Source organism: Plectrocnemia conspersa, unplaced genomic scaffold (genome assembly GCF_051122295.1).
Source record: "Plectrocnemia conspersa isolate PC_06_02 unplaced genomic scaffold, ASM5112229v1 ptg000005l, whole genome shotgun sequence".
Taxonomy (NCBI): domain Eukaryota; kingdom Metazoa; phylum Arthropoda; class Insecta; order Trichoptera; family Polycentropodidae; genus Plectrocnemia; species Plectrocnemia conspersa.
Genome location: NW_028277169.1, coordinates 29108518 through 29134649, shown reverse-complemented (window position 1 = coordinate 29134649; position 26132 = coordinate 29108518). Strand labels below are relative to the sequence as shown.

The window sequence follows — 26132 nt, the reverse complement described above, 5'->3', positions numbered from 1 at the left end:
GTTTTGGACCACTTATAATCTAGACAAATGGGTGCCGCATGAATTAAATAAAAACCAAAAAATCACTGTTTGTTCCAAGCTTTTTTGTGCAATAGAAATTATATTTTTCGATCGCAAAAAGTTGATTCTTAACGACAATAGAAAACAATCTGCACAATGGTTGGAGTAGTGTTAAAAAAAAATATTTATATTTTTATTATATATTTAAAATAAAATTATGGTGAGTTTTTTTAATCTGGCAAAAGCATTTTTATCAATATGACAAAATGCAACGTCTGGTTATTGTTCTGTTTTATCAGAAAAGTACAGTTCTTTTGCACGAAAATGCGCTACCAAACATCGCACGCTTGATCTTTCAACAGTTTATTGAGTTAGGCTATAAACTATTATTTTATATAAACCAGAAGACATGTCGCCAAAAAAGTTCCTTTAGAATTTTGATAACTTCAGATTAAAATATAAAACAATTAAACTGCTGCTTAAAATGTAATAAATTAACTGGAAAATTATTAAAATTGTGTCGTGTCTTCAGAAAGTATGATTAAGTAATATTTAATACTATAAAACAAGTCACTAAGTTATTTTTAAGTATGATTGTTAAGGCTAAGAAAAATAGATTAACAGCCAACAATTATGCTGACGAGCTCAGCACCGAAAATTTTGACTGCCTAATGACTTTTATTTTGCTGCCCCCAACGCAGTAAAATTATATATCTATATAAAAATTAAAAAAATAAAATTAATTATGAAAACTTTTTAAAATAGTAAGTTGGTTCAAAAAGTGCTACATTTTAACAGAGGTAAGAGGTGTGTTTATATAGTAGTACAGTAAAACCTAGATATAACAGACAAAATGTTCGGTTTAATTGGAAATTTTTTAAAAACATTCTGTTAATGTTATATATGCTTAAATCCAAATGTCACTAATAAAAACAATGTTCTGCCCATGATTATCATTTTATACCTTCATAAAAATAAAATATATTTTCGAAAAAGTTTGTTAATTTATTTTAATTTGATAGAAAAATTTTCTGACACGTAAAGTTTTATACATATCTAATCATTGTTTTAAATTAAATAATATTTTCAGTCCATTTATGGAAACTTCACTGACATTGCATTGCGTCGTTTATTTTCTTACTAAAAAAACGCAATCGGAAAACCTATTTTTATATTACGAACTTTCAGACATTTCCTTAACCGGATTAGTCAGTTATATCAAGGTTTAACTGTACTTAAAACCTTTCATAAAATAATTCTAAATATGATACATGCGTTTATTCGATTTTAGTAAGAAAATGCTTTTTTCGCTATTACTCGATAAATTGAATTCAATAAGCTGACATTTTTAGTTTAGCTTACATAGTTTTAATAACACTTTCGTATACACTTGAAAGTGTATATGAAATACCCTTGTTTTTATTTATTTTGAATTATTAACACAATGTATACATATATATATATAGAAATTGAAGTGTTGCTCTATTTTGGCCATGGGTGTATATTGACATTTGCTATATATTTTTGGCGCAGTCAATCAATATAAAAGTAAGACCTATTACAATTCAGTTCAAACAAAAGCTTAAATAATGAATCGCCATCAAAAGAGTCAAAGTAGTCTAGAACCATTCAATCTTATTGAAATTGTAGTTGAAAGCCGAGTTAAAAGCGTCCGATTTTTTCGCAACTATTTTTTTTTCAGATTGACAAAAAAATTCATTTCAGCGGTGGCGGGCTCGTAAATTTTCCAGACATAAATATCTCGTCGGCGATTTTCAATTGCGACCAGGCTTCATCGCGAAAATAAAAATGACCGTGACAAATTCGATCACAATCGCCGAAATCCGCGTTGTCCGAAATTCGGGAATCAAAATGCGCAGGAAATGAACGAACGGATGTGAGGCGAATCTTTAACGAATTGGCCGATGGAAAAAAAATTACGAACCAGCAGCGATTGACAACCTTTGAGGAAAAAGTCACGTTATCTTATTTTTTAACATGAAAATATATAAATTATCGCAGTGATCACAAAAATGGTGCTAGGAAATATTTATGATTACTGAATAGCGAAATATATACTTTTATTCACTGCATACCGATTGCCTCAAGTATAAATCGGAAAACTCCATTTTAAGATGAAAATTGCTTTGTAATGTTACTATTGTAATATATATAAACCAATGTATAATATGAAACACTCATCTAAAAAATATAAAGCAATAAAAAAAGGTGCTCGAGAAAATTTAAGCCCATTGTCACTTTAATAAAGCTGAACAGAAGATTAAAACAGATAAATCATTTTGGTAAAGCTTACCATTATGTATTTAACTTATTTATATGTATTATAACACTTAAAGCCACTGATATATTATTTATAGCAGTACTAAATTAAAATATTATTTTTTATAATTTTTTTCCGCTACATAACAGTATTCCACTTTGTTCGATAAATATTTAATGTTAGTTATTAACATATTATTATAGATAATGTGAAGAAAATTGAACAGTTATTCTTAATAAAATATACTAAGCTAAAATAGCATTCATGTTTTAATTATAATAATACTTATTGTAAATTTTGATAGCTAAAAATCTGGTGAAGCATTAACGTCACAAAAATAAAATAAAAAATATATTTTATTGCCTAATCTTAATTTATCTGTACTTTTTATGTTTAATTACACTATATATATTTAAGTTATTAATTGTTTAAAATAATACCTTAATCTCGATAGCTAATTTTATTTACTTAAAATATTGTTGAATTTTATAAAAACAGATGTAATGCGTTAGTAAATTATTTGGTAACACAATAGAGCAATTTCATTATTACAGCTTGAAATCAATAGATAATTTTAAACACTAGTAATAATATAAAAAACTTGATTGATATGTTTTTCACATATGCCTGTAAATTTATTACAATGCTTTCAATTTCAAATAGTTTAATAATTTTAACCACATAACCACGTCAAGTTCTAATTAATTTTTAAGACTTTTTTCTATGAATCTGATAAAAACGGTGTTTATCAATTGACTAAAATAAATATTAAGCAATTGTCTAGCGAAATATTTATTATCCGGTAAAGTCTATTGTAAGCAAAAGAAATAATAAAGTTAATATGCACAATTTTTAGAGTAACTGACAAATATATAAATACCAAAAAAGATTCTATAATCCGTTACTTGATAAATTCCATTGTTGCATGATTAATGCAACACAAACATTAGCATAAGAACTTGAATGTTTTATTACTATAATTAGATATAATTAGATATAAATAAAGATTTAAGTTCAACACTGGATTAACCAAAACATCAAGAAGAGTCATTTCAGTCAGTTTGATTTAGAATATATAAAAATTAAACAAGCGAAACTTTGTCGGAACGATACAATCCACACATTAAAAATCTGAATAAAAGCAGCTGCTTCTACTTTGATCGTAAGATTTAGTTCAGTTACTGATATACTTCAAATTTCTAAGAGTTTAGCTCGATTTTTAACAAATTGTACGAAAGCATTTACATAGATCTATTAATCTTTGTATTTTAACATAAAGATATACGCGTAAGCTTAGTACTGGTACTACATACTATTTTATTGTGCAAATAAATATATTTTTTAGATAAATATGATTAAAAAAATGCATAAAAGATTAGAATCATTAGTAAAATATTTATTATTTTTTTTGAGATTGTATATGTTCATACAATATCTAGTGTCTTATATTTTATTTTAAAATTTCGTACAATTTGTTTGATTACTAATATATAGTGAAGAGAGAAGCGGCTGATTTTCAGTATCCGTTCGATTCAATTTTCTACGATATGCAAGATGAAGGAGGTTCATTTGATTTTTTAACCCTCGACGGTTTGACTTTTGATGAGTTTAATTGTGACAATTTAGAGGTGTAAATACATTTTCATTATGAACTGCTTTTTTTTATAAAAACGCTTTTGCATATCCGTCTTAGTTTGAACAGTTAGAAATTTGGGAAATGGTGCGCTTGTGATTTTATGTCGATTAATATTACGATTAATTTACCTAATCCGTCACAATCTTTAATCGGTACGAACTAAGCTTTATTGCGCTTTTAACGCGTTTTTGCGACAAGTCTTTTCTCACGGTTGGTTAATCCTGAAACGGGTTTCACTTAAAATAATATTTTTAAGGTAGCATAAGGTCTTTTAACACCCGTTGTAGCTAAAAAAATAATGCAGTTAAAATAAATCTATAAAAATATTTCAAATTACAGTCTTTTCAAGTATCTTAAGCGGTCACCGATTTTATTTATATGCTTTCTAGTGTCATTATATTGCAAAAACTCATAATGGCTGAGAATTTTCCGCTGACAATGCAACATATAGTATAAATTCCGGTTGGATTATCTATATTTCATACAGATAAGAGTTTATGTGCATTTCAAATACAATATGTACGACCGACGATAAAATATTAACAATAACGACATCATTACTGTCACATTCATTGTGTATAATACAGAAATTATACACTATTATAGTTTCGTAGCCGTTTAAAAATAAACGGTGTATTTAACATATAAAAGTTATAAATTAAAACTGAGAATATTATTCGATATCATGCGCAGTACGAGACTGACAAAAATGTAACAAAAAATAGTGCGAATTTCAATGAGAACAATAAATATATAATTATTATTTATTACATAACATTTCAAGTTAAACGTTATGCTGTAAAAAAATGTGAAACCCTAATCAAACCGGAGAGATCACGTTTTTAATTAACTTGTCAATTGCATTTCGGTCGTGTCGTGTTACACTGCTTTTATTTTAGGATTTTTATTATTGTTTATTTATGGTAAAACTAGTTTAAATATAAATTAATTAAAGTCAAATATTCAAGAAAAGTTTTTTTACCGATTTTTCAAAAAGTAATAAATAAATATTTAAAATAGTTTTTCTAAATGATGAACTAAAAAGTAAACATAAATTATTACTTATAACAAAGGTTCAGACTTCATTATTAATAAAAGTCTTTAAAATAATCAGAATAGCTTATCTAATATCATATTTTATTCAATATAAAATAAATAAAATATATATGATTTCATCACAAAATAAAACAGTTTGTTTAAAAACTATTAAATTTTATAAGCCCCAAATAATTTCCACATTATTTGAATCAATATTTTTCTACTAATAAAATAAAATTATATTTATTTTATTTTTAACGTAAACTATAATTTTATATATTAAAGATAAAATATAGCCAACAATTCATACTTATTACAGTTATTATTTTATTAATAATAAAATAATAAATATTTTTGATATATATATATGTCATAAGTATAAAATTCTATGTGAACATAAAAAATATATTAAATGCCGCAATTTTATACACTCAATATTGTTATACAATATTACTACAATATTGTTTTTATTTTATATTGCAAGTTTTGATATTTTTGCATAGGAATATTATGCAAAGCCTATGATTTATTTAGTAGAAAATATACAATTTTCTTCTTTATATATTATAAATAGGAAAGCACGTATTATATTTAACTATGTTATATACGTTTTAACGTCTTTTTATAAATTGTATTTTTAAGTTAAAAATAATTTAGTGTTACATGTCTTTGCCATTTCAATGGGGATCATAATCTCTCTTTTGTAATAGGTATATTCTATTCTATCAAATATTAAATATACCTTAAATAATTTAAAGAATATACATTACAATTCGCTCCAAAACACGTTAGCATTAGGATTTTCATAAAAAAATAAGAAATGAACCGTTAATTTTCGCTTTCTCTTGAATTTTCCGCTGACGATTTTTCCTTAAATGTTCGTTCGTTAAATTCGTTTATTTTTCGTTTCCGTTTTGCGTACGAGATGAAAGTAATGATTTTCTCGTAAAAATGCCACACAAACACATATTAGATATTTTATACGTTGAAGGCATATGTTTTTTCATTTAAGAAAATATATATAATACATATAGAATATATGTATATATAATGCTGTTTGCTTTTCATGAAATTTTTATAGTTTGCGGCTCCGCAAAAAATTCAAGCAGAATAAAAAAAAATATTGCTTTCGATTTGAAATTTCCCTATTTTAATATAGTTTCATTGCAATGTGACGTTGACGCCGATTTTTAACAAAGCACGATAAAAACAATACCAAAAAACAGAAGCAAATTATACAGTCAAAATTCAATAGAGATCATATGAAATTTTGTATATTTTTTAAATAATAAATAATTGTTGATTTCCATCTAAAATCAATTAAATACTTTAATAGTCTAAAGCATGCTTAATGTTGCATAAATTATGGCTCTTTTTATATGGTTATTCAAATAATTGAATACCATAGAATTCACTCACATTTTAATATAACGAGCAAAATATAACGTTTAAAATTGCGCTGTAGCGACCGTTTGCAACATCGATGAAGATAAACACTGCTTCTTAAAACTAGATAAGAACTGCCTTTAAGCATTAAAGGGTGGCTTGTCCATGAAAATTTTGTTGAGTCATTTAAATCTAAGAAGTTTGGATCCGATAAACTTTTAGCCTTCGCCAGACGGCAAATTAAAGATTCGAGCCACGGGTTAATGATAGATTTGTGAGGGTTTCAACCACCTACACAATTTGTTATAATTAAGAAGTTATTCTAACGGTTATTTTAAACAAACGAAACGAGAAACCAACACGTGTCGACAGTAAGGACAACAATATGAATTGCGTTAATAATTGGAAATATTTCATTTAAATAACAAATCCGTCTTGCGACGTTATATAAAACTACTCTTTGTGTGAAAAAGATGCGATAAAGACAATGCGCTCTATCTTGAGCATAACACTATTGTTTTCTATCCTTTGATTAACGACCGCTAGAATGGCAATCTAGACAATTTATATTTTAAGGCATAGACACATTTCATAGATGTATCCACAAAGCGATGCAATTGGCCAGTAAACACCCTCATCTGCGATTCGACAGAGATGTTTTGAATCAACATTATAAAAGTGGTGACACTTGAAAGACTAAAGAAGACTCAGCGAGAGTTGTGGTGAGAGGTACGCTAGGAGAGACTCTTTGGAGTCACATAATTGGATCAGTTCAACTCGACACTAGCAAAGACTCTCTGACTCCCCGACAAGACCTGCTATTTCAACTTCACCGCACAAAACAAATTTCGTCGAAGGAGTCATATACAATAAAATTTTGACTCTGCATTTAAAAAGTAACAACGTTTTAGTTGTGTGCATAAAAAAATGTACCAACGGGCAAAATACTGGCTTTAAGCAAGCAGGTAGTGAATTTTTAAATTCTGTTGTTGCTGAATTTATGGAAAATCAGATAAAAATCACCTGCTTTACAAGTATAATAGTCTAATAACATATTTATAAGATTAAAAAAAAAAAAAAAAAAAAAAAAAAAAAAAAAAAAAAAAAAAGATCATAGTTTCACCCAATATTGTCCAAATTAGTCAAAGATTCGAGATAAAGAGACTTTGATATCTTCCCTTTTTTCAATTGTATACAAGCCGTAAAAAAATATTATGGATTTAAAATATATATTTTTTTATCATTTTACCCCCTACGTCATATTCTAAGATTTATTATGTATTTACATACGAAGCGAACACGTTTTAAGATAATTCATTTCAGAAAAGTATTAAAATTTGTTATGCTATTTAGAAAAAAATTGCTTAAAAAAATATTTTCTGACAAAAATAGACGAAAGTCTTTAAATTAATACTATTTTTAAAAAACATTATGTAATTACAAATATGTTTTATTGACTGTTTAGTGTCACCTAAAAATTTTTAACATTACAAAAACTTGAATTTATGATATATTTATATTTTAAAGTAAAACATTTTATGTAAAATGTATTATTATAAAAAATAAATAGCAAGCTATTTATTTTTTATATTAATACATTTTAAAAATAATATTTAAAAAAAGCTAATAATAAAATAACAAAAATGCGCTACAACACAATCAATGACTAATAATTGATTACCTTCAAAAAAATATACAAGGGGTCAGTCAGATAATATAACATATTTTTTAGTGTTATATTTCTATGTTCATGTGCACAGATACTATTCATTGATATTATTCAAATAATAATGAAAATAAATCAAATAATATAAAATGGTGCGTTTTACTATTAATAGGCGTTATGTTATGAATAAATTTTCAAAGGCCATTGCATATTTTGTTTTATTATTATTTAGCTAGTATGCAAACATATTTTAAAATAAGTTAAAAATATTAAGTTTATCTACATATATAACTTCATTATTAAATAGCTAAAAATATTTTAATTTTTGTTCCTGTAGTGTGAAAATTCACACAATAACATGAGTATCAACTACATATCTATCGAACGCAAACATGCGAAATTTGGACTTAAGTAATGGCTTAAGAAACTATTTTATTTCAATGTTTTAAAATTAATTCAACCAGCAAATAACAATAAAAATGTGCAGTGTAATGCACCTTTACATTTATTTACACTTTTTATTTAAATATAGCACACAGCTACACAATGGTTTTAATATATAAGTATAACAAATAAATACTAAAACCAAATAAAAAAAATCAAAACGAATGTCCGGTATTCGTACACTTACTAGCTGCGGTACCTCTTGATAGCGTGGGACCGACAACTAGTATATTATTGTATATAATAATAGTAAAAGGAGGGATAAGATAATAATCTTACGACCGTACTTCAGAAATAAAAAACTAATACCGCTCTGCGTACTTCCACATACCGGTACTGTCCCTCGTGGTGACCGAAAATTCACAGGGCAGTAATTTTAGATCACATGATGATCACGCATTAAACGATGTTTTTGTTGACTGTTGAAAATATATCGCCAAAGTGATTCAAAAAGAAGCAAATAATATAATAACACAACTGCATAATTTACAGTTTTTCTTAGACTATTATATTGATAATTGCGTGAGCTGAACATGGTTCAACTGGCTTCGATTCTTAGATCAAAAAATATAATTGATGGACTTTTGTATTGATTATTAAAAGTAGTTTATTGATATTGAAAAAAAGGTTTAAAAAAAAGATGTTTCTTAAACTATTATAACATTTAAAATTGCTTTGTATTAGATTTTAACAGCAAAAATGTGATTTCACTGAAGTGATCTTTTTGCGAATTTGTAACAAGGAAATTTGGGAATTACAGTATACATAAAATATAAGTTTATTTTAAGTTCATGTTACATTTTTTAATCTGAATTTTAATTTAATAAATAAAAAAAGTGCCACATCTTGTATGTAATATTTTTTCTGTTTTATATTTATATAGGTGTCAGTTATAATTTAATTTCAACAGATAATGAACATGGAAAATTGTTTGTAATTTTTTATATCATATAGTATATAAATATATATTTAATTATTAAAAATATTAAAAGTATTTAACGGTGCTATGAAAATATAAATAGCATCAATACAACTTTAAAGAAAAAGAGCTTAAATTTATTTTGTTATATTAATATAAGATTAAGATTTATCTTGTTCTTATATATCGCTAGTTTTATAGCATATGTATAACGCAGTTTGCGCTTCAGTAACAATAGATTTGAAAATTTTCTTGAGACGCTCCTTTATGGTGATTTGCTTTATGGAAATGTGAGATTTACATAGCATATGTATCAGATACATTTCCACTCAAAAGTGAAGCCAATTTAAACTTAAAGCCATCGATATATAATATAATACAGCCATACATAAACATATATGAATTATTTAATACAATAATATCAATTCCACTGATTTCAAGCCCCATATCAATTCTATTGAGTCATCTTGTATGCTCGGGGACAAATGGTGTTTTACTTGTATTATACATCACACAGAACAGTCGCGTTATTCAGTATACCAAAACTAAATTATGTTCAGCGCTTTGTGTACACGAAACGTATATGTACTTTAGTCGAAACAACATTCGCACACATTTTTTATTTAACAAAATTTGTCCCCCAGAAGGGAACGATAATCCAATCATCTCCGTCCATCATCCGTACAGAGCAATCCCGTTAATTGTTACCGGCCATCGTCAATTTGCGACAACGCAAAATATTCACGTGTTTGATTCATCAGCGAGAGATGACAATCCGGTTTGTGCGAAATTACTCTCTTTTATCCCAGGCGCAAACGCGGTTAACATTCGAAATTTTTGTCAGCTTACAAATGTTGTAAATGGATATTCGCAATTTGAAATTAGACTACTGGATATCTGTTATACAGGATGATCAATTGAAAAGTGCAAATTTAAAAACTAGAATAAAAATGTAACATTTATTTCACAGGAAAACCACAGATCGATGAAATAGCAATGGTTTGAGCATTTGAAATGTGAATAAAAAAATGCACATACGAGTATATATTAATAGCGTGTTCAGTACCAGCATTGTGGTTATTTTTTATTACCAAAATACCAGTATTAATTAATTTACATAATATTTTTCACAATTTTTTCAAAGTAAAAAAAATACATTATGTGATTCAAACAATAAAAATAAAAACAATATGTGATTTGACAAAGGAATTAGCCGCTCAAAAATGCCGGAAGACAAAATATGTTTGTTGAAGGATAAAATAAAGAAATGAACTAACATCATAACTAGCTTTCTAAATCAAATATTCGATTATTCGAATTATTCACCCGATTTTTAACTATAATTGATCGAATATATGTAAAATATTTGTTTACGCTATAGAAAACAATTCTTTGAATAAAAAAAATTGTGTGCTTGAGCAACATAACTCTCTCAATATACCCGAGTGTCTAGCGCCACTCAAAAATTCACGGTCCTTTATGCGCCTTTATTTTGTTAAGAAATGTGAGATAATAATACGTTTCTTTTCAACAACAAAATGCTTTTACGTCCTCGAAAAACATTTATAAATAAAAATTTTCGGCTGTATCTACTATGACTGAAATTCGTAGAATTCATTCGTTGAATAAAACAACATGTTGGAAAAGCCTACATTTTATTATTGTTTAACGCTTATCTCAAAAACCAGTTAATTTATTTTTAGTCATTTAATATATATGAAAATCCGCACAAAACTGTGTAAAAAATTTGTTCCAAACATTATTAGCAATTGTATATACAGTAAATTTGATAAAACTATGTTTTGTATTTAAAATGGTAAGTTAATTTCATCGCAGATGTTCTCAATTGTGGTGATTTAAAAATCAGAAATGACTTTCTTATCAAAAAATGGAAAAACGGAATAGCGCAGTACGTAACATCTCATCAGAATAGTTCCTCTGAGGTTGCGGGTTCGAGCCCCGGCAGCTGCACTTTTATTTTTATTTATAAACATGTGCTATTATTAAAAAAAACTTTTCTAGCTGCAGTGGCATCTATTGATTGTAAATTGTATTACACATACTAATTTTTAATTAATACAGCAAACCCTAACAAAAACCAGCATAAAAACCTTGCGGAATAACTAACAATAAAGCCTTCTATACATAATATTAAATTTTTGGAGTATCGCCGTACATGTACGGCGGTTGATCTTTCACTGTTTTGAGGTACTTCAGATAGTTATATATTTACATATATTATAATTGATATAATTTTTTTAACATATATAACTTGAAAAATAAAAATATATATCTATATCTATAGGTGTCATCAAGAAAATCGCCAGTACTCATTGGACATTTAAAGGTGACGTAAGCATTTGAGCATAATAAAATGGCTTTTTAGTATAATTTAAGGCTGTAAATCAATTATTTGAACCATAATATTTTTAAAAATATGGCATGAATAGGTGCCCCCACATATTAACAAATTTCGAAATGGCGCTCAAAAATATCAGCTGTGGTGATAATATAAATGCAATCGGGGCCAGGCCCCACCCAATTTTTTTGTACATAAAAAAAAATAGGTGGGGCCGGTAAAGTTTTATTGTATTTTGTTAAAATGATCAAATTTTATATTTAGACAAATATTCTACAAGTTTTTCGTATGTATTTGCCCATTTGACGCAAAAATGATAAATATTACATTGTTTTTTTGTGGGGATCTGTTTTGGATTGGCAGGTGTTCTTACACCTAGAGCGAACCAGCGTAGTTTGGCCTCGTGGCTTTATTTTTGAATTTTTAAGTTTTGAATTTATTAAAACAGTTTTTAAAAATATAAATAAATTGATCATAAAAAATTATTACATTAAAAGATTATCCTAAAACTTGAAACTTCAAATACTTGAAAAAGATTTAAAATAGGTAAAAATAGTCTTAGCATAGACGCATACTATTACTGTCACAGTAATAATATCACGGTCAATATCTAATTCATCGTCACGTCCTTAAAAATTCAATATTATATCGTCATTCGTAATTATATGGATAATTTTTAAAAGAAAATCAATATATGTATTTATAAATAATTAAAACACAGATAACTAATTGTGTTTTACATCATTTAGTTATTTACTAGCTCGAAAATACATTAAATGTGTCGAGACTAATATTATCGTATGAGTTGAGTACCCAGGTCGATAGTTGTCAATCGCTCATTTTATTAGTGCGAGCGAGTAAGCGAGCTCTGCTATCATAACGGCATCTCGCTCTTTTTTCCGACTTAAAATTTTTATTTTTATTTCATAACAGACACACAATATAAAGTAATAATTATGCACAATTATAGCATATGATCCCGTTTCATCCTATATCATAAAAATATAGATGCCCTTAGAAGGAAAAAATCAGTTTTAAAGCAATAATTGACAACCTAAATCTGTCAAGTCTAGCGCGATGCCGTCCTAACAGCGCGCGCTTTGACCATGTTCCGATGAAAAATTTTACAATAAACTTACACTTGTAAATTTAAAATTATTGAGTTATTTGCATAAGTTAAAAATTCAATATTACTGAAATGTGTTTAACAGAAGTCTTTTTACTATTAATAAATTGAAATTTTCAAAATTTGCTTGAATACAAAGCCAATAAATGCATTCAAAGTTTTGTCGACATATTGTCGACGTTCGAGTACAACGCTTGAAATACGATGTCGACACATAGTCGACTTACGAGCGCAAAGGGTTAATATTAATTTTATAATAAAAATATTGAAAGCCTCTGTATTTAAAAATCCACAAAAGCCGAATAATTTAAAATAAATATGTAAAATAATTTAATAAAATATAATAATACATCAAAGCAATAAAACTAATAGAATGACTGAATTTTTATTAATAATATATAATATAAATGCAATATTTAAAGATAATAAATAAATAACAGTATACTATCAAGTCAACTCAGTATTCAAAGGGTTAAAATTAACAAAGTATTAAATATTAAAAATAAAGAATATAGCATTTGAAACGAAAGATGTCAATAAATGTGTAAAATGAATAACCCAAAATAAAATAAATAAATCAAATATACCAGAAAAAAATTTACCCATTTTAAAATTACTGTAATTATTTTTAATTGCTACCCAGTACCATATTTAAAAAAAATTATTACTATAATAAAACAAATCTTTACCAAATATAAAGAGAGAAAACTGTTTGTTTAGCCACTACGCAGGACCAAAAACTGGTGCTTACCATAGGATATTAACTATAACTCCTGCTGACAGACATATACTTATTAAAACTGAACGAGTATTTATAGAATGAGTTTCTTGCCATGTCGAAAATTTTATTGGAGTAACAATATGCTCTACATTTTGTAAGCATGCACATACAGGCAAATATTGTAAAGAAGATTTGTTGACATGCCACCATTGTGCAAAATAATGAATGCACAGGAATGCACTTAAATTAATTATTTGCAAAAAGGTGTAAGTAAATTAAAAAAACATTATGATTGGTCATTAGCCAAAACTAACTGAATGTCTAATATTTTATTATGTATTAAAAAAAACCAGCTAAATTCCTTTGATTATGGTTTGTATTATACATCTACACACTACACATACGGAATCAAATATGGATTCTGATATATTTAATCATATATGTAATATATATGAGGAATATAAGTTGAACTAAGTAACTGAATTCACTATCAATGATTTGTTTTTACGTATTACGTATTACGATATACAATATATAATTCAAAAAACCAAAACACATATCATGGCGATTACAGAGACGTGGGTCAATGATGGTGAAGCATATTTTTTACATGGAAGGTATTTTTAGCTCTTTCATTATATTATATCAAGATTTAAAAGAGCGGAGGTGTTTGCTTTTATATAAAAAATAATATTAATTAAAACATTATTCATGAATATACTACCTAATAGCTTATTCACTAACCTCGGAGTCAAGAACACAGAAATGTATCGATCGCCGTTAAACACTTACATTGCATATAAGACTTTAAATTGTGTACATAATGAGCTTATATTTTAATTAAAAAATATGTTAAATTTTATAAAGGATAAAGTATATTTTAGGAGATTTTAACATAGATTTAATAAAAAAATACATACAACATTAGTGATTATATAACAATCATTACACTCTAATAACATTTTAAAACAATTTCATTAATAAATCATATTATGTAACATTTTAATTAAATGCAAAAAATATAATATCGATAATGCTGTAAGTGATCAAAATACAGCCTTGGACATAATAATGGGGCACCCTTTAAAATGGTGTGTAACTTTTTACAAGTGTATATTCTAACCGAAATATTTTAGCAGATAGTTTTAACTGTAAAATTATTAAAATAAATGTACGAAGACGGAAATATTCCCTGATTGCCTAAAAATTGTCAAAATAACTCCTTTGTACAAAGATGACGATAAAAGGAACAATTTATTTGCAAATCAGTTAATTTATTCATAGTTATATCATTTATATGCAACTACGCACAAAACAAACGCCGATACGAATCCGATCTTTATGTATATTAAATCCGTTTCAAACATTGTCTATACAATAAATTCGATAAAATTATGTATTTAAAATTAATTTAATCGCAGCTGATCTTAATTTTGGTGATTTATAAAAGCTGAAATGCAGTTTTTAATCATGTTTGTAATAATAAATAAAGCATTTTTTTATTGACTCCCTTAATTAAAAAAAATTAACGACTATGAGACAGCTACAAAAACCCTGAGGATCGTCCACGGACATCATCCCTGCGCCAGCGCTTCACCACCGCTCGTAGAAGACATCTCGCCATTAATCGTAATATTGTAATAAAAAGCTCATACTAGATTCCACATTGAGTCTCATTGGCCACGAGGTCAATCACCCCAATATTTTTTTGCTTAGTTGTTAAAAATATATTTAACAATACAAAGAGCAGTAATTAAACGCAGTTAATTTCATGAATTAAAAAGTGTTATTTACACAACGGTTGTATATATTTAACGACACATTTTAACAACTGTCTATTAACATTATAAAAACAGTAAGATAAATATATTAAATACCATATTTAACTATTATATTCTATGTTAAACACTAACAAAGATTTTGTAGTATCGCAGAAAAATTAAATTCTTTTCAAGGAAATTTGGCGCTTTGATTTTCTCTTATGATTTTGAAATAAGGGCGCAGTCTGGCATTAATGTCCTTTTTGCTCTCTACGTTATAGTACGTATTAACGAGTTTGAAGTCAAAAGTCGATCTCAATGGGGACGCAAACGTAGTCTTATTGAATTTCAAGAATACTTGTATACGGTGTATCATAAAGTTTAAAGCTTAATATTAATGCAATATGTTTATGTTAATACTATTTTACACATTGATATACTAATACAACTAATTAACACTATACAAAATATCAATTAATACTGTCATTGCTATATTATATTTATAAGATGTTAGTATTTTTTATTGTATCGTAGTAACACTCTACTACTTCTTTTAATAACAAAATAAACTAAACCTAAAGGTTAAATATTCAGATATAAAATATACCCCTTTTTCATAAACAACCCTATCCATTTTATATGAAAATTCCTGGTGTCGCGTCGCGTACGCGTGCCCTTAAACATTCGAGGTTTACTAGCGATCCCGACTTATTCAAATACTGAAAACAACTTTCAGGCCATAAATCCCGCCGTGCAAAGGCAACGCCTCGATAATAATTCAAATTGAATTAAAGGCCCAAAACGATACAGTATCAAAGGGGAACACATAAAGGGCTCGCATACGTTATATACTGACTGCAATTTCGGTTCAAATTTTACAACCTGCCCGAGAGTTAATTGTACGAACCCTGAATGTTTTCGCCGAAAAGGTAACGGGTCATGCGTGTGTATGTGTGTATATGGGTGCGAGGCATTTCGGAACGGCTCCGCGGGAATTTGTCCTAAAACCGACAACGAGCTGAGATTAATAATAAAAGCTCCAGAATTAAGGGCGAAAAACCAAATTAGGGCTTTCCAATAGGAGGCGGCGGTAATGCCTAATTGGGGATTTGTTCGCTTTAACCGTCTCGTTACGCCTGACGCTCGTTATTTGAAGCCAGCAACAAAACGCCGAATTAATAATGTCGGACTTTTGAAAAATCGGTACCGATTTAAGCTGCCATTTAACTTATTCATATTGATATAAACGTTGCTTGTTTTCAAATTCCATATTTAATTTAAAATTAATTTTCAAAATATAATTTTGGAGGTTTATTTTAAGATTGGTAGCTGAGTGGTGTGGCTTTTGTAGCTGGATAATCGCCAAAGAGGCTAATAATGAAATATAAAATTTATCGAGTATGTGTAGAGAAAGATACATATGTTAGTATCCGGCGATGGAGTCAAATTGGCAAATGCCAATGATTCTTGTGTGAGAGTAGGTACCGTAGTCGTCGTTGATTGCCACTTATTGTGACTGAGTATTATGATCATCTAAGGAAGTTTGAAAGAATATAAGACAAGGCGAATTGAGAGCTACATGTGCGCCGCACACTCGCAAAATCATCTAGTCTATCTTTTTTATTTTGGCGTAAAAATAGTTTATTTTATCAATTATTTTTATTATTTATATTTTATTTTCTAGAATGACAAATGGTGTTGAAGATATTTTAAATACTCCATTTTCAAAAATAAATTATTAAATTAAATTGAAGATAATTAAAATTGGCAAACCACGCCCGCCTCTTCACATTTTTTTTAATTTTTCATGTATAATACACCCACCGTTCGCTACTGGTATTAAGGGCATTGCTTAGATCTTAGATATGCAATGCATCTAGATTCTGTCCTTAGACCACCTTCCTGTGAGACTAAGATTATCCATACAATTTTCTTTAACAATAACAATGCTGATTGGAAGCGTTTCAAGAGTATTGTCGAGTCCCATATAGTGGTTAGGCGACAGAACTTTGCTTTAACAGAAACTAAAACTAATCAATAATCGGAACAAGTTAAAATATCATCAGTACTGATGCGTAAAATTTTTATAATTATATTGAACTTACTCCATCAATTATTCAATTAATTAAAATTAAAAATAAAATTAGAAGATAGTGGCAAAAAACTAAATTTCCGCAGTTAAAAACTTTAATAAACATACTGACTGATAAAATCACAGCATTTAAAACAAAATGTGTCGCATAGATTTAAAAACCTAAAACCAGCAGATAATTAATTATAGAAAGTAACTAAATCGCTTAAAAATAAATACACAGAATCAAGATAAGGTAGAGATGTTAGCTGACGCTTTTTCTATATCGTACGAACTTACTAAGAAAATTAAATACTAAAACCATCTGAAAAACCGATAAAATTTGTCGGATAAAAAAATCGAATCTAATTAGCTATTGCCTCATCAAGCTATTACCATAATTTAGTGAAATATTAAAAAAAAAATCTTATTCACTTAAGATAATCTTAAGAGAATAAAATTAGTAACGAACTGTTTGATTTCCAAAATAATAATACTTTAATTTAATCTCGATAATACTTTAATTTAATAGTTGGACGGAGTATAAGCGCTAATTATAATATGAACAAGAGCACGGGACTTTAAATGTTAGATATAGAAAAAACTTTTGATACAGTATAGCATGACGGTTTGATTTAATAAAATATACAAAATCAAAACCCTTGACTATCTGCTACGAATAATACGTTCGTACCTGCAAAGTAGAAGCTATGTTGCTGCACTAAATAATGAACACTCGATCCCACGTAAAATTCCAGCTGGAGCTCCTCAGGGAAGTATGTTCGGGCCGTTCTTCTTTATCTTGTATATGAATGATATCTTAAAAATAAAAAACACGCATTTAAATACGCTGACGTTAAGTGCTCACTAAAACCAATTGATAATAAATTAGAATTTTTTTTCGAAATCTTAAATAAATATTTTGCGAGATGAAGAATTAGTGTTTTTTTAATTTTTTCTTAAAATTATAACCACAAGCGTGTTGTATAATTGTCTTATTTTTTATAGAATTTAGCCTGTAACTAATTTAAATATGAAAATGGTTAGAAACTATGGTGTTTAATATCTATGGAATTCACTTTTCAAATACATTTAAAAAATATTTTGTATATGAAATATCGTCAACGGACGGATATTACGAGAATGCAAAAAATATACATATCGCATAAAAAGAGCTGAAAAACTCTGATTCTGACATTTGGTGACTAAAACCGATTAGGAACGGTGTATGACAGTTACTCGTTCAAAGATTTATTTTTGCTGGTATATAAATATACTTTTTTCTTTGTATGATTTGTAATGTCACTGGAAATTTTAATCAATCGCGAAGCAAAGCAATAAAACATTTCTTTACCTGGTACTATTCTTGCCTCTTCTGATTTTAAACCGCATATGACTGAAATTCATATTTTAAATTAATTTTCACGCAATAAAATAATTGATTGATGTAACTCTGTGTTGCGCGAAAATCACGCGGCAAAAAAAGACCCGTCGATTAAGTATCATATTTTAGTCTAAAATTATCAAGTGATAGAAATATACATAATTTAAATATGCATTATTTTTTAGTTACATATATTTTATTAAATTATCAAATTGCATTTTTTTTAATAAAAAAAATATTTTTTCTTTAAAGGAAATACAATATCATCAATAACTGAAAACGATAACAGAGAGTGCACTGATAAATCTAATAATAGAAGTGTAATGAATAAATACGCGAATTAAAAAAATTAAAATAATGATTGAAAAATAAGCGAATCGAATAAAGCTAATTATTAAAATGTTATTAATAAAGAATCTGCATCAATTACATAACCTAAAAATCTGAAAACGAATCTACTAAATAACATTTTAAGCTCAATCTTTCTGGCTGATTGTGTTACGGTAGATATGCGGAAAGAAAAAAAAACAAATATCCCTGAATATTTAGTGAAAATGAAAAAATTGGTTGTAAATCGTGTCGTAAAAAAATCTTTTAATATTAGAAGTAGAAGAACGTATTATTACAAAGTAATGGAGTATAATTTTAGTGTATTTAAATATAAATTCGAGGGCTTCACAAATAAAATTATTGAAAACAAAAATTATCAATCATATAAAATCAAATGCAAATTAAAAAAACAGCTAATCAATAACTTATTGAAAAAATAATAGATACTTTAAATAATGCGAAAATCAAATTACATATATTTTTTTCGGAACTGTATATTATACTGCAAAAAAAGAATGGACGCTGTAGTACAATAAATTTAAATTCACTAATAAAGTGCTTAAAAACTATACAATATGAAAAAGGATTTAGTTGTACGAATTTAATTATAATATATATTCAATTCAGCTTACTTTTTAGACACACTGAAATTCTAATGTATATTTTCTTCATGGTTCACCGATTGTGATGTGGGCCCCAAAATTTATATACAAAAATGTGTAAGAACACATTGAACAGCAGTTGAAACACAGACACACGTTTACAAAGTCTAAGATGTTGAGGAGGATGCAATATGTAAGTTTTTTTATTAAATATTAAACACCATAATAACAAGTAAGAATATTTATTAAATAGCATTTGATTTTTTTCACAAACATTTGAATTAACTATTGATAATTCAAATGAATATATTTAATATTTATATTTTTTAAATAATAAAGGAATAAAAAGAAGGTCCTAAAATAAATATCGTCCCAGTTTTCTTTTATTAAACACAACACCACTGGTTATAAACAAGTAACGTGAATATTAAATATAATTAGTATGTCTGTAAAATTATTTATATCATCGAAATTAACGTATTTAAAAAATTTCCTTTGTAAATGCTAATTTCAAAGACGATGCAAAAACGTCTGATAATTGCAAACGACCGTTTAAACAATGTTTATTTAATGCAAGATTCCATATTTAATTTTAACGTTGTTCAAATATATATAAGAAAGAAAAAAATGTATGGTTTAATTAATTGTTAAAAAAACATCACAGATCTATATTTATCAATATAGATCTGTGATGTTAGATAAAAAAATATGTTAACCATTAATAAAGTCACTATATTTGCGTTAACACAGTCAGTTCAAGAGCTATCCATTTCATTACTATGCATAATTGAGAAAGATGGCAAGTTTCGGTTTACGTCCCTACTATACCGATATACGTTTTTATTTTTAGCAAAAGCTATAGGAATTAAAATCATTTATATATTTTTTTTATATTCATCAATCAATCGGAGTAATGATTAGTATATCGAACGTATAACTTAACCCAAAATTCTCGGTTTATCCCGCAAAAAAAATCTGAAAAATATTTTTTTAAATATGTTATATCAGTAAAATCGTATCTATATATACTTTCACCAGTATACATATATTTTAATAGTAAAAATATAAAAAATAATTTCCTATCTGAGATCACTCGTTTTTCTTGAATTCATTCTTATATATAAAATATCTCACGACGCGCTAATAATTTATTTAACAGTCTCGAAACATGCGGTTTTCTTTATTTGAAAGGGTTCTTCATTCTTCGTTTCTTTACGCGACGCCACTGTATGTGAATATTTATAATGAAGGCAAAATAAATCGAGTGTGAAATTTGTTTTTCCAGCCTTTATTGCAGCGATCATACACTCGTATTGTTTTAAATATTCACTCGGGTTGCCTGAAAACCCCCTGGGTCTCTCGCATACATGCTATGTATTGTATAATATGAATTCAGTATTGAGTGCTACATTTTACTATGAAACATACGTTTAATTTTTAATGACTTAGTAAAATAATAACGTATTATTATATAAATGATCTTATATTATATGTTATACCACCTCTATTAGTGAGATAGTAACGAAATATTTGACTTCATAAAATACATTATTCACGATTTTGTGTGGCAACGACTTTAAGGCCAAGTCCCTAATGTATCCTTATTGGAAAGAAATGCGATAAAAATAGGAATTTTCGTGAAGGTGAAAAATTATTATCAAACTGACATTTACTACGAAGGGCGGACATGTACAATTTAAAATATACGATATTGAGATATTTGATCCTTTCAGAAAATTTACGCTTATATTATTCTGAAAAATATTGTTCGGTAGCAAGTAAATAAAAACACAATTACGTATATAATATAAAATGATCATAAATATTTACATGTAATTTAATATCCCTAAGTAAATAATAAATAAGTTTTTAGTTCAATTTCGAATAATGAAACTTATTATTATTTTGGCGAATCAACAGTTCTCGAGAAACAGCGTTGTTTGAACTTTAAATACATTTCCATATTGTTGCTACACTGCTCGCGTAAAAAATACACAACTTCATGTAAAAGAGCATTTATAAAAAAATGTTCATTTAATTATTATTAAAATATTTTTTGTATAATAATTAAAAAATAGGGTACTAAGAAAGTCTAAGAGCTTACGTGAAATAAAACATGAAGTATTTTATTTTGCGGTGATGTGACAAACAAACAATTATGCGTATCCCAGCAGACGTCCCTTACCAGTATCTTCTAAACAAAGGTAATGAAATTAAAATCCTGCCTGAATTACAGAGCAAAGAATAATTTCAATTAAACCGTTAAAAAAACTGTTAAAAATAGATCTGTAGAGTTCAAACATCTGCAGTTTTAACTATGGGTCGTTTCAAACTCATGGAAATGAAATAACAATATGTTTTTGCTAAAAATTCTAGCAATAAAAAAAAATACTTAATACCATAATTGCGTAATAATTAAAGATACCATAGATCATCTACCTTCTAGAACATTGACCACTCTTAAGTACCAGAAAAAAACTACCCTCTTGTGCATAAATGATGCGCAATAGACAATGCGTTTATCCTGCTTAAAAGCTGCTATTGTCATCCCTTGCATTATCAATTTCCAAAGTTTCAATTCAAGGCATTTCAACACATTTCGTTAATTGTATAATTAAGCGATGCAATTGGCACACCAACATCTGCATCTGTGATCCGCAGATATGACTCGAATCAATAGATGTGCCACTTTGTCACATTGATTAGAGACAACTTTAGACATCAGACTCTTTACTGTGGTAATTTGTACATAATAAAAATAAACAATTACATGTTTTCGTGCATCTAATTTTGACTGAAAAGTCACACCCTTTCGGCATCATAACTCAAAAAATCTAATAACTACAAATTGTAATTATGAGTCAATTATATATAATAGTTTTTATATACCATCCATATTTTTCATTGTGCAAATAATATCTGTGATATTTAAATTTTATATATTTCTAAGAATAAAGATTAAATTGTTTTCTAGATTTCTTGGAAAATCTCGAAACAGAATCTTTAGTGCATATAGAAAACTTTCATAATGCAAATTAAATTTGATCCTTTAAGCTACGATACAATATTTAGCGAACGTGTCTTAAAGTAAATGTTTTTAGTGTTTAATAATAACGTAGTTAAAAATTTAATTTTAGTGTTTTGTGAGCAAGTAATTAAATGTGAATTTTAATACAGTTTTATGTTTAATATCTAGCTTAAGATATTTAAAAAAGATGTACTTAATATTACTTTTATTTATTCTTGTAATTATAAAAAAATATTGCGTATTCTCAAAATACTTCACACGATGCTAAAACGTGATAACAAAACCCTTTCATAGGGTCAATTTTCCGGGATTTCCTCGACATTCGTCTCAGTCAAAGCGGAGGAGAAAAAGTGTTATATATATATACAGTATTTACGTATTCAACCAGATTGGTGACGTCAGTATTTTTTTAATCAATAAAGGGGTTATTTTAATGATTAGTATACCGATTTTTATAAATATTTTGCACGATATATCTTGGGATATTACGGATTCGACACATACGGATGTCGTAAAAAATAAATAATTCACAAGATACGTGATACCTTATTAGGAGACAGTATATATTGTATATATAGAGAGAAAACCCTTCGTCCGTTTTTCATGGCGACAATAAGCATAGAAGGCATGTGGTTTCTTAGAAATTTGGTGCAATAGGGTCAAAGTCGATAAAATAGTTTTTTTTTTCAATCACACGTCACGCTCCGTACACAAGAATACACTCTAGACCCTATATCATATATTCTCATCATAATAGTATATAGTATATTGGTATAGACAGGTAAAATACATAAGTATACGTGGGTATAAGATGTGAAGCACACGCAAACACCTAAAGATGAAATCTTGTCTCGTAAATGTCTTAATCAGGAGCTTCAATAGCTTCATTATCACTTTTTTGCGTCTTTTCCTTTTACAGGCGAGTCTTTTACCTTTTCACAGTGAGATCGGTGTTTTTATTAGGTTTTTTTAATGTCTGAACCTAATTATGGTTCCAATATAATCGAGCGCTAATTTTTGGTTAAGCACGAAATTATTAATTAATATATTAATACTTACATATAAAGAAATTAATAGCGATTTATGATTAATACTCATTTATAAAAAGTAAATATCTCTTATATGTATAATATACGATATTAAATTATACAATTTATTTAAATTAAATTATTTAGGTAACAATAGTACTTCGTAAATTAAAATTTGGATATCACTCCACGTATACTTTCACAAAGTCACATTTTAATACACTCGCTGCAGAATGCTAGCCGTTAAACTCTTGATATTAAATAAGACTTTTCATTAAATTATGTATGTGTTATATATTATAATGCATCATTCTTAAATTTAATAACGCGTTAGAACTGCGAAGCGGGAGTTATGACTTTACTCGTTAAAGTTTCATAACTGGAATAGTCAACATGACAAACTATGGTTTAAAAAGATTTTTTTAAATGGTACCTGTATGTATTTATTGAAATTGAAAGTATATTAATAATGTACTAGAATGTGAAAATTTTATAAAAAATATTAAAAAATAACAATAAAAAAATTAAATTCAATATATTTTAATTAAATATCTATTCTTTGTTTTTTTTTATTTATTTAAATTAAACTAGGAGCATCGTGATCTAACAGGTTACCCCAATGTTTTATAATGGTCAAAAATATTATTTAATATAATTTTATTAAGCAAAAATAATATAATTTGGATTTAAAATATTGTAATACAATGTAGGATAAAAAAATGAATTAACGTAGGTTTACTATAAGATTTTACATATTTAAAAAAAATTCAAGCTTTATTAATTTGCCATTTTAATGCAATTATTTGCATTGTAAATATTCGATACACATATGTTATTAAGCCACAATACAAAAATCGGGAGTTACAATAAAGAACTAATTAAATTAAGAACAATAAAGAAATTAAATAGGAACTTTTTGTCTGATATTTTGATCGCCCAGTCTTATGTATAATTTTGTCTATATCTTAATCTCGAGTTTTTGTAATGTATCATTTTGAAATATTGTAGTTGATTTTTTACACCTGAATTTTAATCTGATAATTATTAGGTTTTTGGAAAAAAATATGGAAAATTAAGTTTATTGTCATTAAAAAATTGACATTTTATGTTTTTAATTGAAAAATATAAAAAAATATGTAACAATTAATTATTATATATTCCTATAATCATAAAAAAGTATAAGTAAATATATATATATATATAGTACACCTAATTTGTTTTAAAAAAAAAATATTGATAGTATTTGAGATTTCATATCCCAATGTCTTTATTTTTATAAAATTATTTTAAATTTATTATATCTGATATGTAGTTTTATTATTTTGTGTTAAAATTGCAAAAATAAAATTTTTTAATGTGTTTTCAAAGTAAGACTTATTTTTACAAAATCTTAGATTGATCCAAGAATTTCTGAGCTTCTATTTTTTTACTTTCTTCGCGCTTGTTTCTAAAGCTTTATTAATTACCAATATAATGACTTATTTAATATAACTTTTTAAAAAATAATAATATTTTTTGTGTTACTAGACTTTTTATTATTTATTCTTAAATATCTCTATGATCGATTTTACAGAATTATTGCTTTATACTATTTTGACAAAAAAGTAATTTTAAGTCCTTTAAAAGGTAGTTTGTCAAAATTTCGCAAATCATGGAAAAAGTTCTAGATTTCTAAACTGTGTTTCGATTTTTTGTTGTGTAGTTTAATTTACAATTTTCCATATTTTTAAAAAATATTTTTAATTTTTTATCTAGAACAGTATAATTTAAAATTATTTTTAAAGTTGTAATTTATTAAAAAAAAATGTTTTAGCTCCTTATGTAGTTTTTTTAGCTTTGATAATTTATAGAAATAAAAAAAAAAATATTTTTATAGTGCCACTTTTTTTGGCAAATTGGTTAGAATTACCAGATTTTTTTGTGAATTGTTTTTAATTTTTTTTTGATACAAGACAAATCTAACATTTAATACTAACATTAGTTATATACTAAATTTTATAAAATTTATTTAACACCTACTCAATTGTTTAAAATAAGGTACAAAAGTATCTAATTATAAAATATATAAACTACATATGTAACATTTATTTACGCAAATTTGTTATATAATCTGATTTTTGTGGTATGTTTTAAAATTGATTTACTACTTCTTCGCAGATATTAAGAAATGATATACCTTATATTTTTTAACGGTGTTTATAAGTATTTTATTGTTGTATATAAGGTTATATATTATCACAAATAAAAAGTCGAAATACGTGTCAAGCTTTGAGCTACAGATTTGCAATTCGCACTAATAAAAATCTATTAATAATTAATATTAAATATATTATGTAAGGATATACAAATATAT

The 26132-nt window shown here is 26.9% G+C and overlaps 1 protein-coding gene across 2 annotated transcripts in view; it reads right to left on the bottom strand.

Annotated features, from left to right (window-relative positions):
* LOC148235386 (uncharacterized) overlaps window positions 1–26132 on the bottom strand; it is a 308520-nt gene that overhangs the window by 130281 nt on the left and 152107 nt on the right. Inside the window, exon 2 of one of the 2 annotated variants that reach the window (XM_088186948.1) lies at window positions 18102–18226. The exons of the other annotated variant lie outside the window; for it this stretch is intronic. The gene's annotated coding sequence lies outside the window, so the exon portion shown is untranslated. The remainder of the gene's footprint in view (window positions 1–18101; window positions 18227–26132) is intronic. 2 annotated transcript variants of the gene reach the window in all.